This window comes from Drosophila subobscura, chromosome A, assembly GCF_008121235.1.
Source record: "Drosophila subobscura isolate 14011-0131.10 chromosome A, UCBerk_Dsub_1.0, whole genome shotgun sequence".
NCBI classification, from domain to species: Eukaryota; Metazoa; Arthropoda; class Insecta; order Diptera; family Drosophilidae; genus Drosophila; species Drosophila subobscura.
In genome coordinates, this window is record NC_048530.1 from 17,829,821 (window position 1) to 17,850,884 (window position 21,064).

General features: G+C 46.5%; 1 protein-coding gene across 1 annotated transcript in view; it reads left to right on the top strand.

Moving 5' to 3' along the window:
- The first annotated feature begins 822 nt into the window (after window positions 1–822).
- LOC117889621 overlaps window positions 823–21,064 on the top strand; it is a 105,546-nt gene continuing 85,304 nt past the window's right edge. Inside the window, exon 1 of the mRNA XM_034794069.1 lies at window positions 823–959. The gene's annotated coding sequence lies outside the window, so the exon portion shown is untranslated. The remainder of the gene's footprint in view (window positions 960–21,064) is intronic.

The following is a 21,064-nucleotide window of genomic DNA, read 5'->3' on the forward strand; positions in this document are numbered from 1 at the left end:
AAACAACAACAACAACAAATAGGTGAACAATTGTTTAAAATATTACAATTATCCGGTGCCACAATAAAACACAGAAACCCCGAAGCTGTTAAAACCTTTTGCAGATCGAAATGGAATACATTTTTTATGTTTGATAGTTTTCCCCTTTTTAATTTGATTTGATTAAATTTATATCACACCAAAGAAGCCTTTGTAAACAGAATTGTGTGTGTATAGAATCTAAATTTAAACAATAAATCAAATATTTTAAAATAATTCAACACCTTTTGGCAACGATAAAAGGCAATATTTTTGTTTAAAATTGAATCCCTAATAAATCATCTACTAAAATACTTCGCAAAAATGTATCCATATTTAATTAAGTTCAAATATTAAACAATATCTTGACTGAGTTAGACGTAATTCTCTTAAAAAACCAGGTTTTTCCATCTGCAAGGGTATAAAAAGTTCTATATAGTAAATATGCAATTAATTGTGATGCCAATTAAAACCAAAATTCGTATTTAAAGCTCATTTAAAACTTAGAAATAATTTCAAAACAGGAGAAACACCAAATGCAGTGCTACAAAAAGTTTAAAAAATAAAGAGAAAGGGAGACTGAGGCTCCCACTGAGCATTAAAACAACAACAACAATAACAAAACTCAAAAAGAGAGAGAGACAGAAGCAACCACTACCCATGGGTGTCCACGGGTTATATCCCCGAGAGGATGTGCAGTCTGAAGCAATCGATTTGAGCTCGGAATTATGTTGGTAGTCTATGACTCCAGTCGGCGCTTAATTACGCAATTAAATTATATATTTTGTGCCATTGACATTGCCAATCCCTTGGAAGTGGATCAGGAGCCAAAGAACGAGTTGAACGAACCACCAGCCACCCATCCAGCTGTGTGCTGCGAGGATTCTAACGCAAAACTTCGACTGCAACTCCCAACGGGAGACAAAACTTATTAATTTCTGGTAAGTTTTATAGCTCTGTCCTTTTATGTGCCATTCTGTGTGGACTAACGAATTGTCGTATAAAGTCAAGGGTTTTTATTGCAAACTAATGGAGTGGACAGTCGAGAGTGGAGGGGACACCAAAACTACAAATATTCTTACTGAATTCGTCGTAAAATAAAATTTAATTAATTAATCCATCAGCGGGTGGCTGAATAAGAGGTTTTAAATTCCTCAAATATTTAAGATCGAGAAGACCCCACCCATTAGATACATTCCCACTGTCATCAGTCATCATATGTAGATCGAATTTCGCTCTAAAATCTGAAGCATTCATCCTTCAATATAAATTGAATCCTAGATATTCTATGGCCTATTCCACGCCCCATGTCGCTGCTGCGCTCCGGAAATTTCTTTCTTTTCGCTCTTCCTGCCAGTGCCACACGGAACACAGTTCAATAAAAGCGAGCAAGAGGCAGCTCGTTGGAGGAGCCTTTGGGGGTAGGTGTAGGCCTCTCTGTGGGCCCTTTGGGTTAATCGCAAAAGAGTTTTATTTCCCGAGTTTTCCGAGTTGAAATTCCACGTGGAGTGGGGATGCGACCCCCAGCACTGAGGCTGCTGAGCCTTTTCCCCCCGCTGTTTTCTCTTTTTTTTCTTTACGCAACTTTTGCCTGGAACAAAAGTCGTTTGTTGCACTTCTTTTGTGGCGCCCCCTAAATACCGCACTGCATCGCCGCCCCCTCTGCACTGTTGGTTGGGTGCGTGTGGCATGTTGGTAATAAAAGTTTCATTGACTTTTGCACTTGAGTTGACTTCAATGGGACTTTTTATTGCGGCAGCACTAAGTCCCTCTTGGTCATGGCTTTGCAGGGGACCCGGACGACTCACGTCTCTCTACGCCTCCCCCCCAAACTTTGTTTATTGGCCAATCTCAGATTCACGTTCTCCCTCATCCTCTCCATCTCTTAAGCCACAACCATGGAATAATTATCAATTTGTACTATTTAAATTGTTTTTCCTCTGGCTTTTTATGCGCCTGTTCTACTGTTCTTCTGGCCATAAAATAAATGCCAAGAAACAACATTGTGGAGGCACTCTAACGAGGATCCCCACGTCCCCTCCCTTCATTCCGCAGCCTCCTAATCCTCCTAAGAGAGAAAAAAAGGCACAAAATTAATCAACAATTTCCGCCATAAAAAATGCGCGACAAATTAACAAGGGATTGGGAATGGGTTGGCCAAAGGGGGCCGGGGGTAACAGTAAAAGGAGCTGCAAGTCAGATCTCATTTCCACTTCATCAGCATTAAATGAGTACGGACAACACAGATGCAGATACAGCTACAGATACAGATACAGATATGATGCAGATGCAGATTCAGATTCAGTTGCTGATTCTGATTACCACTAGAGGGATACCCTCCACGTTTAATATACAGAGTTATTGGCAGATAAATATCTATTTATGTTCTACTATCTTCTAATATTTCCCACTCTAAAAATAGAGTGCGCTTTTTACCAGAAAAATAATATATTGCCTTCAATTCCCAGATTTTGTTTTCTGCTATTTGAACTTAACTTTATTGCTGCCTTTTCTATTTGAATACCATTTCAATGTTTCTGGTAATTGTTTGCAAGGCTTTTGAGTTAGTTAAAACATTGGATAAGCTCTGGGGAATATAAATCTTTGAGCTTTACATGGTCTTTTTCGTAAGGAAAAAATGCAACGTCCACGTCGCTATAATTTTTTGTTGTCTTGCATAAAAATTGAAGAATTAAATGAGAATTAAGACGCGGACTGCAATGGAAATAGCTGGATTGAGGGACTGTCAGTGTTTTGTTTAATGAAATTATCAGCATTATATTACGAATGGAATGCCGCGTCGTCGTCTCCTCGACTATGTCGCTCAGCATGTGAGGCAATGCATGAATCAAGTGAGAGGAGAGAGTGTGGATGCAGAGTGGAGAGTGGAGAGCGGCCTCGTCATTGTAATGACTTCATTTCAAATGCAAAACGCTGATGAGAATCTGAATGCCAATGATAATGGCTGATGGCGTCCGTTGACAGGCCAAAGAGTCTGTCTGTCTGTCTGTGTGTGTGTGTGTGTGTGTGTGTTAATTAAATGCAATTTGCCACATGCAACAGAATGATGCAAGTGCTGCAGTAGCAGGCAGACATAGAAGCGGTTTTGATGGTAGCTTGTTGGCAGGCTGCAGGATGTTTCACATTTTGCTATTTTGCTATTAATTGCAAACAAAAAGAGGGAGTAGAGATCCTAGAATCAATACTTCAAAAGGAACAAAGAAAGGAAGGACAGTTGCTTTTGGTTTTTCTTAAACTTTAGCTTAAGTCTGCTTCCTGTTGGATTCCGGGAACATTAAATATTCTAGAAATTAATTTAAAGTTGAGGTGAAAGATTGCCCCAAGGGACAAATTAAATCGTATGGCTCCCATAGGATTCCTCTTATCGAATGTTTATATGGGTATCCCCCCTGAACACACACACACTCACACACACCACAGATATAATCCCCCGAGGGAACACAGCACAGGGAACGCATCCTAACGGACACGAAATTAAACTTTATAATGATGTCAACGTGGAGGTACAGTCCAACAGTCGCGGCAGCCGGAGATACTTGTAAATTTCAATTGGACCACTCCCCAAAATATCAATCAGGTGGTAGGTGCGATTTCGATTTGTGGGCAAAAAGGCTCTAATGCCCCCTTCGGAAAATAAAGCATCAGGGTAGCCTCATCAGAGCCCGTTACGGGCACACGGGGCACACGGAATCATGAATTTCTAATTGAAACCGAATGCCAGCAGCAGCAGCAGCAGCCGACGGCACAAGGAAAAAAGAAAAAGAGATCCAGAAAACGAAACGCAACGAAAAATGCGAAATGCCAATGGCAATCGGCTTGAGGATGCATGCCCCCAGGATTGGGTAGGTGCGGCGGTGGCGGTATAGCTGCAGGAATGCGTGCAACGGGCGCAACGAATGACATTTTGTGGCAGGAGGACAAGAAGCTGAGAGAGGGAAAGGGTTAGGGTCTGCAGCATAAGCAGAAGCAGAAGCAGAAACAGCCAACAACGAAAACGAGACGTCACTTCAGCTCACGGGCCACATCCCAGACACGGACGCCGACGCGGACATGGACACGGCCACGGACAGGAGACAGGGACAGGTATAGAGGAGACAGACAGGAACAGACAGACAAAGACAGAGAGAGCAACGGCAACGGCAACGCTCGCCTGGCACTTGACGTATGCCAAAAGCATTTAAGCTCCGCTCCACGCATGCGCAGCGCTTCGAAGGCATTTTTTATCCGTTCGTTTCTCATTTCTTTTCTGCTGTGTTGTTGTTCTTGTTGTTGTTGTAGCTCCATCGTCGTCTTCTGCCTTGAGAGTATTTTGAAAAAGTACCGTTTAGGCTTAAGCCTCGTTCTCGTTTCGCGATACCCTTTACAGCGTGGAAGGTACATTTGAATCTGCTCCAAGCATGCACACATGCACATCCCACGAGGCAGACCTGAGAGCGCTCACCATTATCTCGTTCTGTATGCGTTTCGAGGTAGAGAGAGAGAGCTCTGGGGGGGCGGCTCTCTCTTCTTAGTTTGGTGCGCACTTCGGCATTAGCTTCTCACGATGTGGTTAGGGCATTCGTTGCTTCGCCATGTGTGTGGCTGTAAATTCCTGAAGACTCTTTTTTGTTTCTCTTATATTTCTCTTCGATTTTGTTGCTTCTTTTTCATCTCTTCTTGGTGTTTTTTTTTTGTTGCCGCTCGGCTGTGGGCTACCAACCGTTTTATTTATGCGCATTTTATACGCAGCATTTTGTGCGAATGAAGCGTACTGGGGAGAGGTGGGTGGGGACAAGGATGAGGGTTTTGAAAAGAAGTCTTCTGCTGCTGCTGCTGCTGCTGATGCAGTTGTTGTTGCTGCTTGGGCCTCTGCTGTAAATGGCAGTGCAATTTGGCCCACGTACCCGTACTCGTACTGGTAGTCATTCGAACCTTTTTCATACACTGAAAATATTAAACAAGAGTAGAGGCACAAGAACCTACGACCTTAAATCGTAGGTAATCGTAATTTACGATTATAATATGATGTCGATAATGTACACAGTCTCAAGTCTCAAGTCCATATGCAGCCGAATCACCTACCAAAATATTTCTACAGATCTCAAAATTATGTATATCTTATATACTCCCAATTCTATGGTGCAAAGTGAAAAAATATTCGCAAGTAGTTGGCTTTTATTTTCCTTCAGTGCATACATCACATCCTTTCTCGTATTGGACACTCGTAGCACTTGGACTGTCTGTTGGCTGGACCGTTGTCTAAGCCAAGTCTGCATTTGAACTTGTGAACTCCTCTGTCTGTCATTCACAGTGTTTTATTGTTGCCAATACATGAGAGGAGAGAGAAAGAGGGGTCAGGGGAATGGGCCTAGCATTGTCATGCTGCATTATCATCATGCAACAGCAAAAGCAGCAGCAACAGCAACAGAAACTGCGGCAGCTCCTCAGCTCCTGAGCTCAGCTTGAATGACTGGCCAAAGTGAGCGACAGAATGACAGACCGACTGGAGCGACTGGGTTAGCGACTCGACTCTTTTGCTTGCCTCAGTCTCAGTCTCAGTGTCAGCGTCAGACCCGGAACCAGAACCAGAGACAGGGACAGAGGTTTATCCTTCGAGACTCGTACGCAGATTTATCCCCCGAGCAGCAGCACAGCACAGCAGACAATCAGCATTCGGAATGATTGCCGGTATGTGTTTGATTAACCTCCGCAATGGACTCTATTCTCAAACTTCATACTCATTCCAATTCCCATTCCCAATCTGAATCTGCACTGACCTGCCCTGTAATTCTTTCGCTGGTTTTGCTTGCTATCAAAGGTTGCACTGGTACAAATGTAAGATTTTCTTATGGATCGTCATTCATGCGTTTCTTATGTCAAATTCTATCTATAAATTGTAATTTTTACCTCTCCTAAATGTATTGGACTCTTGTATCAATCAGAGAGTAGAGAGTAGCTTCAGCAATAAGTAACGAGGAGCGAGTAGTGTGTAACTAGTAGCGAGAGAACTCTAATTAAGCCTCCAAAGCTAATGTTTCAAAAGATTTGTCTCTCCTTTGAGCATTTGACAATTATCTACTAGGTATCTAAAAGTCGAGGTCGTTAGTTTTGATATTCTTATTTTTGGCTAAGAGAGAGGATGTGAGAGAGCGAGGTAAAGTTTGCTTGCCAGTCGCGTCTCCTTGGGCACACACGTTCCATTTCGTCTCCGGAAAACTGACATCTGGCATACGCGATGTGCCATGTGAACGGTTGGCTCCCGCATCCACTCCACCATAGTTGTACACATGCTCGTACATACAGCCCCACAATGTTTGGATGGACTGTCTGTCGTGTGTCCAGTGCTGTCATGTCCTGTGTCTAGTATGTCCTGTGTCCTGTCTCTCTCCCTCTCTGCTGTTGGCTTGTTTGCGGCTGCTGTTTGTCTGACTTCCATTTTGCAAACATTTTAATTTTAATGAATTTATGTAATCGCTTCGTTTTGTGTTTCTTCTCTTCGCTTCCCTCCATGCATTTGTTTGATTTTTCTTTTATTGTTGCGTTTGTGTCCTGTCCCTACTTTTTGCCAGGCTGCCCGGCTGCCCGGCTGCCTGCCTCTTTCCCATGCCTCTCCCAGTGTCTGCTTCACTGTCCACTCATCAGCGTGTTTGTCAACACTTTTCATACACTCTGGCAATTTGGTTTGTTGACTCGTTCCCTGTGGGCGGAGTCGCTGGGATGCTGCTGTTTGCCCATGCCCTACCCCCGGGGGCTGACTGCAGAAAAACTGCCCTGCAACTATCATCATTTGTCCATTGTTTCGACTGGGGGAAAAGCAACTAAAACAACTAAGCCTATTAACCATACAGAAAGCAACATATGTTAGTCCTTTGGTCGTTAAAAATAGTGGCCGTTGCCACAGGGCTTTACAGAGAAATCAGTGCCATATGCTAAAACGAATGAACATCAGCTTAATAGAAAGAAAAAACAATTTTGAAGCTTACTGGAAAGAGCTGGCGGTGAAAAGAGACAGAAAAGAGAGCCTCTGCTGCTAAGCTACTCTGTGAGAGAGCTGTGACGCTGACAACAATGAGGAACAGAAACATACAAGCAGTGGGACGAACTCTCTTTTGGGTTGAGCCCTGCAGCGAGTAGCAAAAATAATCGTTTACCATTGCAATATATTTTTATTTCCAAATCTGTCAGGAATTACTGGATATACCCAGTGTTCATTGTTTTCTCCCTCTCTTTGTCGGGAGAGTACTTAAATATTATTTTCGCACTCTACCGAAAAAAGAGGAAATAACCAAGTCCCGGCGGCACTTGCTTTCCTGCTGACAGACAGACAGACAGACGGGTGGAGTGGATCGGCATGGAGTGTGGACAGTCCATAAAATTTCTGTGCTTTGGGAGTCTGCCAAAAAAGATACAAAACTGCTGCTGCCTGGAAATGGTTCTCCTGTTTCCTTGTTTTATTTTTTCTTCAATCTTTGGGCCAAAATTAAACTTCCATCCGTTATTGTTGCTTAGCAGAGGGGGCATGCAACGTATTGCATATATAATTGTATTAACTACGGATAAAAAAAAAAACTAACCGCACAAACAAATGAGAAGGAGATGCGGAGTGGCCCTTTGTGGCAGGGGTCAGTCAGTCGGCAGGTGACTGGCGCTTTGGGTGTGCGTATTCCCCACTGTTAACCGCAAATTGAAATAAATTTTGCGGTTGTGCGCAGACAGCAACAACAAATAAACAACACCGACTGACGGACAGACTGTGTCCGGGGGCTATGTGCAAACAATGCTCTCTGGGGCCGCCGAAGAGCTTATAAATCAATTAATTATGCACAATTAAACAAATACCAAAATGGAAAATGCAAAATGGAAAACGGAAAATGGCAATTGGAAAAAGCTCGCCACAAAACAAAGCTAGGAATCAGCAGCATTCAAACGATTACGAATATGTGAAAAAGTTCTGCCAAACCCAAAAACCACTCAGAAAGCCAGCATCAATCAGAAAAGTTATATACTCGTTCACTCGTATATTTATTTGCTCCGCATTCAAACTCTTCTCTCGCTGTCTAGACCATGTCGATCGAGTGCACAAAAACTAAAAGTTGTGGCCAAAAGTTTTGCTTTAGTTTCCGGCTGCGCGGCATGAGTGCCACTCGTCTAGATCACGCTTGGGCTGAGAGTCTGAGAGTCGATCCAATTATCAGGTGGAGTCAGGCATAGACTTGGCTGATTGTGAGGCCTTCATTAGTGCTGATTGATGATTGAAAGATAAGCCGAAAAATATGCCCCAAATGGTTCAAGAAAAATCGAAAGAAATCGAAGTAGAGTGTCTGCTGGGGGTACAAGCCAATCATCCAAAGATTCACAAGTTAAAACTCATGTTTGGATCTGAGGATCCACCAATAAGCATTCCCTCTGCTTGCTACATTTGTTGTACATCTCAGCCGATCTTTGGAAACGGAGTGGTGGGGAGTGGAGTGAAGTAAAGTGGAGTCGTGTGGCAGGTAACACAATTCAGTGATCAGCGATTAAATTTACTGTGAATTCATTTATAGATGTGTCTGCGTTTTGCTCCTCCATGCAGGCAGATGCAGATGAACCACGCCCAATGCCCCTGCACCCTGCACCCTGCACACGGCAACAAAATGCTTACAAAATGTTTCGACTTGGATCCTCCACTCCACTCCAGTTGCTACACTCCACTTGGCAGAGAGAGCACAGAGCAGAGAGCAGTCGCTGTTGGGTGGTCGTAAATTATTATGATTATTGGCAAAGGAGTTAATGTGCAAGAACAACCAGCAATGAAATGGGCATGGAATTGGATGGAATGGGACTGGGGAACAGGAGCAGGAGCAGGAGCAGGAGCAGGCCAATCGGCAACTTGTTAGTCAACTGTGGAGACGGAGGGGAATGTGTATGTATCGATGTCTGTCTGTCTGGCTGTCTGTATGTGTATATCCGTAAATAATGCCACGAAACGTGCAGCACGATCATGAACTGGCGAGGCGACTGCAACACCGCAATGGCAGCATGGTAGGATGTGGATGTGGATGAGAATGAGGATGTGCCATGGGGATCTCTCTTTGGCAATTCGCGTAAAATTATAAATGAGTCTTGGGGTAGGCGTTGCCGATATCGGGAATGAAGCAGCAGCCGCAACAGCAACAGCAACAGCAGGCCGGCAGGCAGGCAGGCAGGCAGGCAGGCAGGCAGGCGTTGGAGGCATTCATTAGATGACTGCCAAACCACAACAAGGAGGAGGCGCAAAAGATCTCCAAGCGAGAGAGAGGACACGGGGGGCATGGGCACTGAGTGCGAAGGAGTTGGCTGCTGGGTGGGTGCGGCAGGAATGGCCAAATATTAATTCGTGACGAGAAACGTTCTTTAATATTTCTGCTGTTCCTCTCGCCTTTCGGTCAGATTTGAATTGTGCCGCCGCCGCCTCTTCACTTCATTAGCGCCCCTGTGCCTGGGTGCCCCACAAATAAAAGAAAGAAAAGAGATCCCAAAAAAAGAGGAGAAACATTTTTAACACCTCAACATGGTGGAGGGACGTGATGGGGCTATTGGATTACACCCAACAGAAACAACAACAGCAACAGCAAAAGACACAAGCAACAAGACGGAAACCGATGGAAAACACAAGCGAAACAGGAGAGGTGCTGGCACTGTGACGAAACGAAGCAACGAATACCCTGGAAGCCTTCCTCTTGGGTGGAAACATTCCAAGGAATACTTTGATCAAAATGTTTGCCTATCAGCTTTAATTTATTAGTGCTGAAGCCTCATGTACAGAGTATTTCGAGGGGAACATATCGCGCGTCGTGCGGCAGCGTTCATCGGTTTTTGGACTGTGCTAATAACGCGAATAGCCTCGAACAGAAAGAGGTAGAGAGAAAAACGGGATGCGGATTCGTTCGGTTCACGATAATGATCATCAATGCCATATTTAACGCCATTTAGGCAACAGGATGGGGATGCCACATCGAGTAGGAGGAGGAGGAGGAGCAGCAGAATGAGGCTTGAGAGGGGCAGGGGGAGGATTGGTGTGGCTTGGGGCACGCTGGCAGCTGTTGGCTGTTGAACAATGAAATGTAATGGCAATACGTGCATTTATTTATAACGGTGTAATGGACCCGAGACGAGAGACAACAAGCGGAGAGATCTTGCAGCCCCGAGAGAGAGAGAGAGCGAGAGAGAGAGAGAGGATGGGGCAAAGTGAAGTTTTGGTGAAAAGTTCGAAGCGTGAAGCGACCGAAACAAAATCTCTCAGAAGACAGACGCTGTCTCCATGCCCACTCTCTCTCCTCTCTCTCTCTCTCTCTCTCTCTCTCTTTCTCTCTCTCTTGTTAGCATTTGTGGGCGTCTCAGCAACTTCTCCCACTCCCACGCTTTTCTAGTTCTGTCTCCTTCGCTCTCTCAGTATCCGGGGAACTGTTTTATTTCGTTTTTGCGCGCAAATTTATATCGTACTAAACGGCGGAGAAAAGCAAAAGAGGAAACGTGATGAACGCATTTTGTGTGGTGGGGAACCACAGCCATGGCCATGGTCTCCCTGCTCCCTGCTCCCCACTCCTCACTCCCAGAGAGACACCGAGCGAGAGAGAGAGGAAATACTTTATGGGCATTGATAATTTGAGCCATAATGTGCAACGAAATTGACTCGCTTTAGTGCCGGCTAATTTATGTATGCCACAGGCGGAGTGGAGTGGCACACACACACACACACACACAGCACACCGGGAGGCACCGAGGGGCGACGCGAGGCATCGCGCATTTGTTGCAAATACAATAAAGGATTTTATATTTTGTGTGTAAATTGTATTGTGGGAAAATCCACTCGCAACGGCGGAGGTGTGGCATGCCATTTTGTATGCGATCTATGGGAAAATTCATTGATTTTTGACTTGTATTTCTTTGGCAATATTTTTGTGTTGTTTCCTGCAAAGGTTGTTCTATCTTCTGGGCTTTCCACAGCTTTTACTGGTCTACAGCTGCTCCAGCTGTTAGTTGGGAATCGCTGATCGTGGCTGCTTCTGTGATATTTCTTCAACTTGCTTGGATACTTTTTCCTTTTCTCTGATTGCTTGCTATTCAATTATTTGTCTTTTCCATTCTTACAGCTCGTAAGAAACGATTTGCTTCCACTTTTATGTGCTTTGGTGACTTCCCGGCTGTCCCTTTAGAGGCTCCAAAGTACGACCAGAGAACTTGTTCGACTAATCTCTTCAGCAGTCGTCGTACCCGAAGCTTACTTAACCAAAATGACAGCTGGGATATGGATGGAAAGATGCTCTTTGCTTTCTTTCGCTGCTCCCGGGAGATGGCAGAGAGATGACTGAAGGCATATGGGAGATGGAAGATGCGTGAGGGGAGTTGGAAGTTGGGAGTGCGGGAAGGAGGTGACGTGCCTCATTTTGTCATATGGCAAGCAATTTGCCATTGTCATGCCAGCCAGCGTCTAACGCGGCGTATGCGCAATTACTTTAATTTACCCGCCGCCTTAAACGTTTTCAATGAACGTCTTCAGCGGAGCAGGGGGGGAGGAACAGTCGCAGGAGAGATTGGGTGGCTGTGGCAGAGGCATGGCTGCCAAAGTGGAGCAGCAGTAGCCCGCTGTGGCACATTAATTGTTAATGCCACAGCGATGACTTCAACTTTGGCTAAGGCTCAAGCGGCAACTGCATCTAACGGCAGCCAGCGCTCTGCACAAATGGATGCAAACGATGACGCGGCGCGAATTGAATGATGTCTGCCCCAATGCAGTGCGGCAATTGTCGAGTCATTGCCCCATCTTGGAGGATGCCACTCCATGTAGCTGGGGAATGAGTGTGCCAGGAGTGCCTGGCAGCAGCAGCAGCAGCAGCAGCCACAGTCGCATTAGCTTCAAATCACAAAATGATTATGGAAATGGCCACAATTTCATTTATGCGCCTCAATGTTGCAGCATTTATTCAAACATTTTTTCGGTGGTGCTTAGCGGAATGTAAAATCCATTCAATAGAGATTTTGGTTAATAATTTAAGGAATATTTAACATTTATTTGTAGAGGAATTTCCAGAGGTTTATTGAAGAAATCTCTGCTGAAGAAAAAAGATTCCTGCCCTGCTCCGAGCCGCTTTCCCCTTCACCTGTTTCGAGCCCATTGGAATCTCTTTTGATGTTTGCTGTTTTGCCATAAACACTTCATCGACACTTTGCCCAGTGTCCGTCCACAGACCCAGTTTCCATCCCACAGGCTCCTTAAAGACCCCAACCCGAAGCCCAAGCCCAAGCCCAAGCCCAGCTACATCCTACGTCCATGTGTCCACGCGTCCACATCCACACTGGGATGTGCGATACATCAAACATGAGCTGCATTTGTTGCTGCTGGCCATTCCCATTCCCAGTCCCAGGCCCAGTCCCATTCCTCTCTATAGAGGAGCTGAGAGGCATCAGTTTCAACTGCTGGCAGCCAGCCGCTTGCTACACTTTCCTTTCAGGCCAAGAGTTGCGGAAGCGAACATTTAATTGACTTGGCGTGTTAAGCGTTGCATACCAGCACATAACAGCAATCAACCGACAAACAACTTGTGGGACGTGCAGCAGAGAGGACACTCCAACAGCCCGACCGCCGACTCCCGACGACGACACACTTTGGCCACTTAGTGAGGGATTCCGGTGCTCCGGCAGCGTAACTCCCCAGACTGCAGTTTGGCATTCGAACAATGCCAAGTAGCTGCAAAGTTTATTGAGCGCATCTGATTGAGCGCATCATCATCAGCTTCAGTTTCAGCTGCAGCTTCTGCCTCAGCCTCAGCCTCAGTCTCGGTCTCATCAGCCAACGAGGGAAGCGGAGGAGCAGATGGAGCTTAGCTATGCGTGGCATGGCATGGCCTTAGTCTCAGTCTCAGTCTCTGCCTTGGCCAGTGCATCCTCTGCCCATTAGCGCTGTCACTTTTTGCCACTGGACACGCATATCATTTACAAAAACAAAAACCCAAAGCCCAGAGCCCCACAGTCCACAGACCACAATGAAACCAGGCAGTCATAAGCCGATTACCATCAAGCCGCGGACACGTGAACACTGAGACAGCGGACAGCGGACACTGGGCAGCGGACAGTGGACAGCGGACAGAGGACATTCGAGGTCAGGCACAACTCACAGTTGGAGCCTCCAGCTGACATGGGTGTTCAGTTTCGGTTACATTTCACCAAGAAATTTACGCGTTGTAAACTTAAGCAGCAAAATCAATTAGCGGACAATGTACTGAAGACTCCTCCTGCGAGAATTTCTGATGTGTCAGGCCCCCACACTGGGAATGGGGGAATGAAGATCATTGCTAGAGCGATCGCATGAGCCGGAGAGAAAGTAAAATGCTGTCAGGCTGCCCAGTTACACGCCAGCTACCGTGGCAGCACCTTCCAGCCTCGTGGCAGAGATCGATAGCGTGTGATCTCTGTGGCAAGATCTCTGGTGAAGCGCTTGGGCAAGGTGGCAATCTAACCTTTTTGCTGTCTTGCTTTCTGGCTGTTTTGCTGTCTGGCAAACACTCTTACAAGCCTCAATTAGCAGGCACAACAGCGAAGATCGCTGAGGATCAGTTAACCTTGGGGTTTTCGTGTGTGATCCGAGATAGGGAATCAGTGGCACAACAGACAACAGGTGCAGCAGGGGCCAAGGAGCATTGTTTCCCACTTTTTCCTCCCTTCCCCAAATAATCTCCGTTGGCACATCAATTGGTGGTTCAAGGTGTCAAGTGTCTCGTGGGGGCATGGCTGGCTGGATGGATGGATGGCCTCATAGAAAAGTGCGTGACGTGTCCGTGTCCGTGTGGTTTGACGCTTGTTAATTAAATTTTAACGCAACGCACTTTTGGGTTGATTCAACCCTGGAACCCACTCCACAGTCCCCCCCCCCAACCTATGCGACAATCCGCCAAACAGTCATTGACTCTTGTCAACGCCTGCCACCCCATGGAATGGTGTGCGAGCATTCCGTGTGAGCTTTGTCAGCGCCACTAAGTTTTGGAGTGTTACCCAGAGAGATGTGGAGCTGGTTGCTGGTTGCTGGTAAGCTGGAGTCGCCACTTGGCATCAAAGTATCTCTGCCAGAGAGCGAGAGCGAGCGAGCGAGTCGCGACCTGCCCCGGGCACAGGCCAGGGAAGGATTCGCGCCAAAACCCAAACCCCAAACCCCAAACCCAAAGACGAATCCCGAATTCCCCTTTCCATTCCGTTTGTAGTTCGTTCTGGGGCTCCTGGCTTGCTGCTGCTGCTGCTGCTGCTGCTGCTGCTTTTTGTGTGAAGAAATGAAAACTTCGATGCTTAAAGGTTTAACGAACTCTCTCGCTCTTCCCAGGAATATCTCCCCTGTCAGTCAGAGCCCAGGACCCCGGGATATGAGCACCACAAACGTCTCTCTCTTGCTCTCTCTCTCTCTCTCTCTCTCTCACTCTCTGTCGCTGTCGCTGTTGCTGTTGTTTTGCCTTTGACGTTTGCTGCTGCTGCATGCAACAAAAAAAAAAAAGAATCTGTTGGCTGGTGCTTTGGGGTTTGCTGCCACACGCGCGCGTTGCAAGTGTAATTTTTACTTTCACCCTAGCCTCCACCTCCACCGCCTCCTCCTTCTGCTCCGCACTCACCGGGGATTGGGTTTGGCATTCTCCCATGTGAGCCGCCCTCCCACCCTCCACTTGTACCCATGGTAATGCGGGAGTGGGGTTGATGGCGATGACGATGATGATGACATTCATTCATGCCCAAGAGCTACTCTTAATGGAACACACAAACAGGCAGGAGGGAGCAGGCGGACATGGAGATGCTCCTCACTGTCAGGCAAAAGGATTGCAGACTGACTGGACGTGGGTTTGGGTTTGGGCTTGGGTTTGGGTTTGGGGACTCTGCAGAATCAATCTTTCATTTCATTTCCTTTAAGGGACACACAAAAAATCATTAATGAATTGCATTGGATTGACCAGTGGGTGGGATCAGGATGAGGCCTTTGTGTGTGCTAAGCCACAGTGTGGCAAGGGCCAGTGACCTTGTGACTCAACCCGGCACCTGCCACCACTCCCCACCCCTGTGCAGAGGCTTAAGAAATTATGCACAAAGTAAAAGGCGCTTGAGTGCACAAAATAAAGAAGATGGAGACGCCCCCAAGCCCCAAGCCCCAAGCCCATCCTGGTGGCAGGAATAAAAACATAAAAAAAGGTGACCCATGCCCAATGCTAGATGCATGAGGCATGTGGCATGTGGCATTGTTCTGTTCCGAGGGGAGTCGAAACAATGCAACTGGAATGCTGCCTACTGATGCCTCCTGGGTGCACCAACCAACCATCCATCCATCCATCCATCCATGTAATTATGTGGAGCATGTGTACCCGGGATGTAGTTTGCTTTTAACACAAAAAAAAATATTATATGGGGGAGCCGCACGGGCATAAATCCGAGCAGCATCTTCAAGTCCTGCTCCTGAGAATCTCCTGGGGTGACTTTGGATTTTCTTTTGCATAATTTGCCGTCAAGTGTAAATACATTCGAGAGTTGGAGAAAACATGGGAAAACAGACAGCGAGAGAGATCTTTGACCCTCAGTTCCAGGTTGGCTTATGCAAAAAAGAAACAGAAAAGAAGCAAGGAGCCAGCCCCAGCCCACAACACCAACAAGATCCTTAAGATACATAAGAGACTCATTAAATGGAAGTTTTTCCTGGGTTTTTAATTACTAATTGGCTTAGGGGTAAGGTTTCCACTCAGAGCAGGGCCAGGAAAACAGCCTGCGAGTTGCACTTGGACTTTAAGAGCCTGAAAGACCCAAACCCCAAATTTAAATAAAACCAATTGGTATTTCCGATCAACGAAACATAATAACATGGAAAATAATTTAATTGTAACCACCCCACCCCGCCCTTCGTCCCCTTTGTCCCGTGTGTCTTGTTGCTGTTCGTTTAAAATGGATTGCGTGTCTGACTATTGACAATGCTGAAGTGTTCTATGTCTTCGCTTTCATCGCTATCGAAGCCATCCAGGCTGAAGCACGCGCTGGAGCGATACAGTTGCTCGTCATCCTTCTGAGCCTTGAATGAGACATAATAATGGCGATCGGGTTCTCCCTGGCAGCCGCCACGACGCAAGAGCTTCATGAGACTGCCGAGAGTCTGGCGAAGAAGTCGTAGAATATTCTTAGCTTGCACAGGCATGATTGATGCTTTACTAAATGGAAGGGAATACTTATCACTGAAGCTGCAGAGATTTGTATGCAAATGTTGCTCTACTCACCTGGAAACCCTTCGACGATTTTGGGGGATTTCTGTTCTTAAATTTCGCTCCAAAAATACAAAAGTCAACGCTTGAAAATCGAACGCCAAAGACAAAGCCAACGCTGTGTGGCTGGGGGACAAAGTGGATAGAAAAGTGAGTCTAAGAGTGTGTGTTTGAGTTCGTGTGTGAAAAGTGAAAGCGTAGAAATTGACAAAATGTTCACAAATGAAAACGACACTTTAGCATGAAGGCAGCAAGAGAGAATGCCGCCAGAGACCTGGATACCAGAATCCAGAGACGAGGCCCAAAAGAAGCCGGCTAGCCGGGCTGTGTGTGGGAAAGCAGGAAAAGCCATGAACATGCAGCACATCCAATGAAGCTTATCAGGAGAGAGGGGCAGGGCATTGCAGGGCAGGGCAGGGCAGGGGGCTTGGCTGAATGGGGAGAGGATATGCATAGGATGGATGGGAGATAGCGCACATCATGGTTCCACCTTTATCCCCGCTGCAGTATCTAAGCGGACAACAGAAAACAAACTCCACTCCACTGCACTGCACCCTTCCTGATGTTTTCATTTTACTTTCTTGCTGGCAAAGAAATGAAACAAGAATGCGGAAAACAGGGGGGGTTAAACTGCAGGCAAATATTCTGTTGAAGGATATAAAGATGCAGCTGGGGAAACTAGCGTGGATCTGCCCCATGTCCACACACACACACTCCTCGGTGGTGGTGCATTTCGGTGCGTCCTTTCACTGTGGAACGTCCGCTTCACTCGCACTTGTTGACAATGCGCAGAAAGGAGCAGAGGCAGGACACGGACACGGACACGGCCAAGTCAATGCACCCAGCCGAACAATCAACGAAAGCGAGTGACAACAAGGCGAATAACCAGAAGCAGATCCAGTAGAATCCTTAAAGAAAATACAAGGAAAACAAGGGGAACAGCCACTCGGACACACACACATTTGCATTGAAGGGTTGCAGCAGGATATATGCAGGACTGGGACACGGTTCTTAATTGGTTCAACTCTGAGTGTTTGGAGAGCTCTGAAAACTGCAAATAAAATCCAGCCAGCAGCCCCTGGAGAATCTCTTTTAAAGTGAAACTGCAAGAGAGATAATTTCAGATTAGTTGGGGAAACTTGAAGGGAAATTCTGAGAAGGCATCTCCCAGAGCAACACCAAAGGAGTAGACGCTAAAGAATCTCTGAATGTGGAATGGGGAATAGGGAATGGGGAATGGGAAATGGGGAAGCAGCTGCAGCCACAGCCACTCTCTGGAGTTGCACGAACGGAAGAGGCGAATACAAAATTCGAGATATGTTTTCTAATTACTTGTTCGCACTCGTGCATCATCCGATGGTTGGATGGATCTGGACGAGGGCACAGGGACTCCGGCGATCTGCGACTGTTGCAAATGGAGTTCGGGGAGTTGGGTGTCTCGGAGGCTGAGTGAATTGGCGACACATAAATTGTAAATATGATAGAAGAACATGCAACACTTTGTGTGCTGCCTGCCTGGGGCTGTTACTGCCTCCCCGCCTCAGCATTTCAGCATATAATTATCGCAATGCGTTGCTGTTGTGGCTGCTGTTTCTGCTGCAGCTTCTGTTGCACACGCGCCATGCAGCCATGCAGCCATGGAGCCACGCAGCCACTCGACACTCGAGGCTGGCATTGGGGCATGCAGCATGGGACATGGAGTGTGGAGAGTAGGAATGGCCTTCCTTCTGTTTACCCCATTAAAGTTCTCTTGCAGCTGCACAATTTTTTTCTTGTTGCAGTTGCAGTTGCTCCGCTTGTCCTTCTCCCTGTGTGTTGTGTGCGGTGTGCGGTGTGCGGTGCGTGCGTGTGTCTCTAATTAAGTGCCCCATCGGGGTCACCACAGCCACCAGCCAGCAGCAACACCGCCACCCAATCAATCAGCGAAAGTCACTTGAGAGAGTGAGCGCAAAACACTGGCAGGGAGGACACGAGGCAGCAGGAGATAAGGAGAGCAGGGAGAGGCATGAAAAGAAACTTAAGAGTGAGCAAAGGAAGCAAAGCAAAGAAAGACTTCCGCCACGCATCCATCGTCGGGGGCTGGGAAGATGCTTGATGGATTTTCCACTCTTCCTCATTGCTGCATCATTGCCTCACATGCCACACCCTCAACCATGCGGCAACTTCACTTCACTTTCCTTTCAGCACGCTGCATGGAAAATGTGCCCTCGGGGCATGGCAGGGAAAATTATGAAAAAACAGAGACACAAACAATCGGGAAACACAACAAGCACGACTTGAGGGATGCCCTTTAATCATTAGAGTTGCAAATATATAAATTGAAGCTTTACTTTAGGTTGTTGCCACTGCCACAACTGCAACTTCTACAGCTAAAACTACTAGCAAACAGTCCAATATTAGCGCATAATGGAGGTTACTTCTTACTTACCTTGAATATATTTATTTATTTGATTTCGATTTGTTTTGAAATATGTCTGAACGCCGTGCAGTCAGAATACTTTGTGATGTATCAATCGGGCGATGTTTCCCTTTTGTTTCTGAAGTTTAAACTGCAGCCTACCTAGTATGGGGAACATGCTGCGCGTCATGCGGCAGCACCCATCGGGAGCAAACCTGCGCAACAAAACGGCATGCCCTTTGCTCTCCACGTGCACTGTTGGGTAGGTCTTCAAATTGTGAAACAGCAGAGGAAAAACAGAGCGTAGAGAGACAACAAAAGCAAGCAAACTAACCAACGAAAGGGGCAGGACGCTTACGCACATACGAGTGTTCCACGTGCGGGTACACATATGGGAAGGATGTTGTTTAAGGCAACAGAACAGAACAGAACAGAGCAGAAAGTTTACCCTAGGATCCCGACGGAGGTAGGAAGCGGTTTTCCCTCTGCACGGGGTAGCTCAAGAGGGTCTCCCCACGACCCAGGGGAGCCCAGGGAGAGCCTCAAGGGTGCTGTGCCCAAGGTTTCGAGTGCTACGCTCCCCGGTATTTTCAATCTTGTACCTTTGGGTCCCTTTCCGATCTCCCCTTCTCCCTTCTCCCTGCACTGCTATACCGACGCACTGCCTTACCCTTGCACCCCTGCTCCCTGCTCGACGCCCACTCAGTTCTTGCTGCGCCTGCCGCTGGTTGTATCTCCGGCTGTTGACAATGCTCCATGCGTTAGGGGTTTTTGATGTTTCCCCAGTGGTCCCCACCCAAACCCTAATCTCCCCTGCTGCAGATTCAATTGCACACGCAGAGAGCTTTAAAAATTCCAGAAGCACAAAGAAGAAGCTCAAAGAGAGAGAGCGCAAGAGAGAGAGGGCGCCCCTCTCTGCTGGAGAGCTCAATTCAATTTGTTGAGTAGCTAAATTTAGACGCTAATTTGGGGACCTGCTGTGTGCCAAACGTGATCGTTCGTGTCCAGTTGCCCAGTTCTTAGCCTCCGTCTCGGGTTACACCTACTCCGCCGCGAACAGCGAGAGAGAGAGGGAGAGCCCGACTGAGATCTACTCAAATTACCAATTGCATTTTTCGTCTCTGTCTTTCGGCTACCTATGTTAGCGAGCCAAACCTTCGCTGCCATTATCATCGTCAACTTTATTACATATATTCTCTACCCCGTGAAGGAGCTTCTTTGGGTGAACTGCATGCATCAGCGAGCATATGGCATATGCCGGCACCGGCATAACTAGGTCTCCCATCTACCGATGGATACTATTCCTAGGCAGCCAAAGCTTTACGGATGTGCTTATGCTGTGCAGTTAAGCCTGCGCGGAGGTGGAATGAAGCCTTGCACTTGGCCAATAATAATTCACGGGCAAAACGAAACCTGTTCTGTTTGAATGATCATCTTAATCCAACTCTCTCCGCGCTCTTTCTCTTTTCAACTCGGAATACTTATTTTCTCTTCAACTCTTCAACGAAACGCACTCAAAAGTATTCCAAATCACCAAAAGGTTTTTAATTTATTGTTGGTTCAATCTTGAAATTGTGAAATTTAGAAATTTTGAAATCTTTTTGATATCAGAATATCAGTAACATGCCCGGGAACGACGGGCTGGAGTGTTTCTGAGATTGTATCGGTGCTGGGTGGTCAGGTTCTTGGGAGGAGTCTCTGGCGGAACATCTGCCATCGGTGCCTGGGTGGGTCGAGCCACAGGGCCAGGCACAGGTTTCTTGAGCACATTCATCAGCAACATTATCACGACCATAAAGAGCAAGCCAGCTGCTCCCAACTGTAGAGTGGTGCGGTGCTCCTGCACCACTGTCAGGACCTTTTCGGCTTGGACCAGCATATTGGCAACTGCTGGATTGTCCATCTCCACCAGTTCAGCGTTCGACCTGTCCAAAGTAGAAACGGTTGAAAACAAAGTCATTGACGGGGATTCATCAAATATTATGAATTAAAATTAAATTTTACTTGTGTTTTTCTTTACGTGCGGGGAGCTGCTTTGTAGTTTTAGTTTGTAGTTTATAGTTTTGGAGTTGTCTCTACTGTTGATCGTTTCGTACTGAATTCTGTTTGGTATGTGTGTTCAAAGCTGTTGAAGTTTCTGGAGTAGACTGCTTTTCGGAGCTGATTTGATTACGATTTGTGTTTGAAAATTCAAGCGAAGTGTGTGATAAAATGTTTAACAAAATGTGTAAAAGTACTCCACGAAAATACCATTGAAACAATAACAAATAGTGAGACTTTTTAAACCCATAATCATACTTTAGAAGTGATTTCAATTCTTTAATAATAATTCCTTTGAAAATCATCTTCTTATTTGTTTCGCGGGCTGAAGGCTGACTTCATGCCTAGCCTCCTACCCATCTCCCTCTGTCCT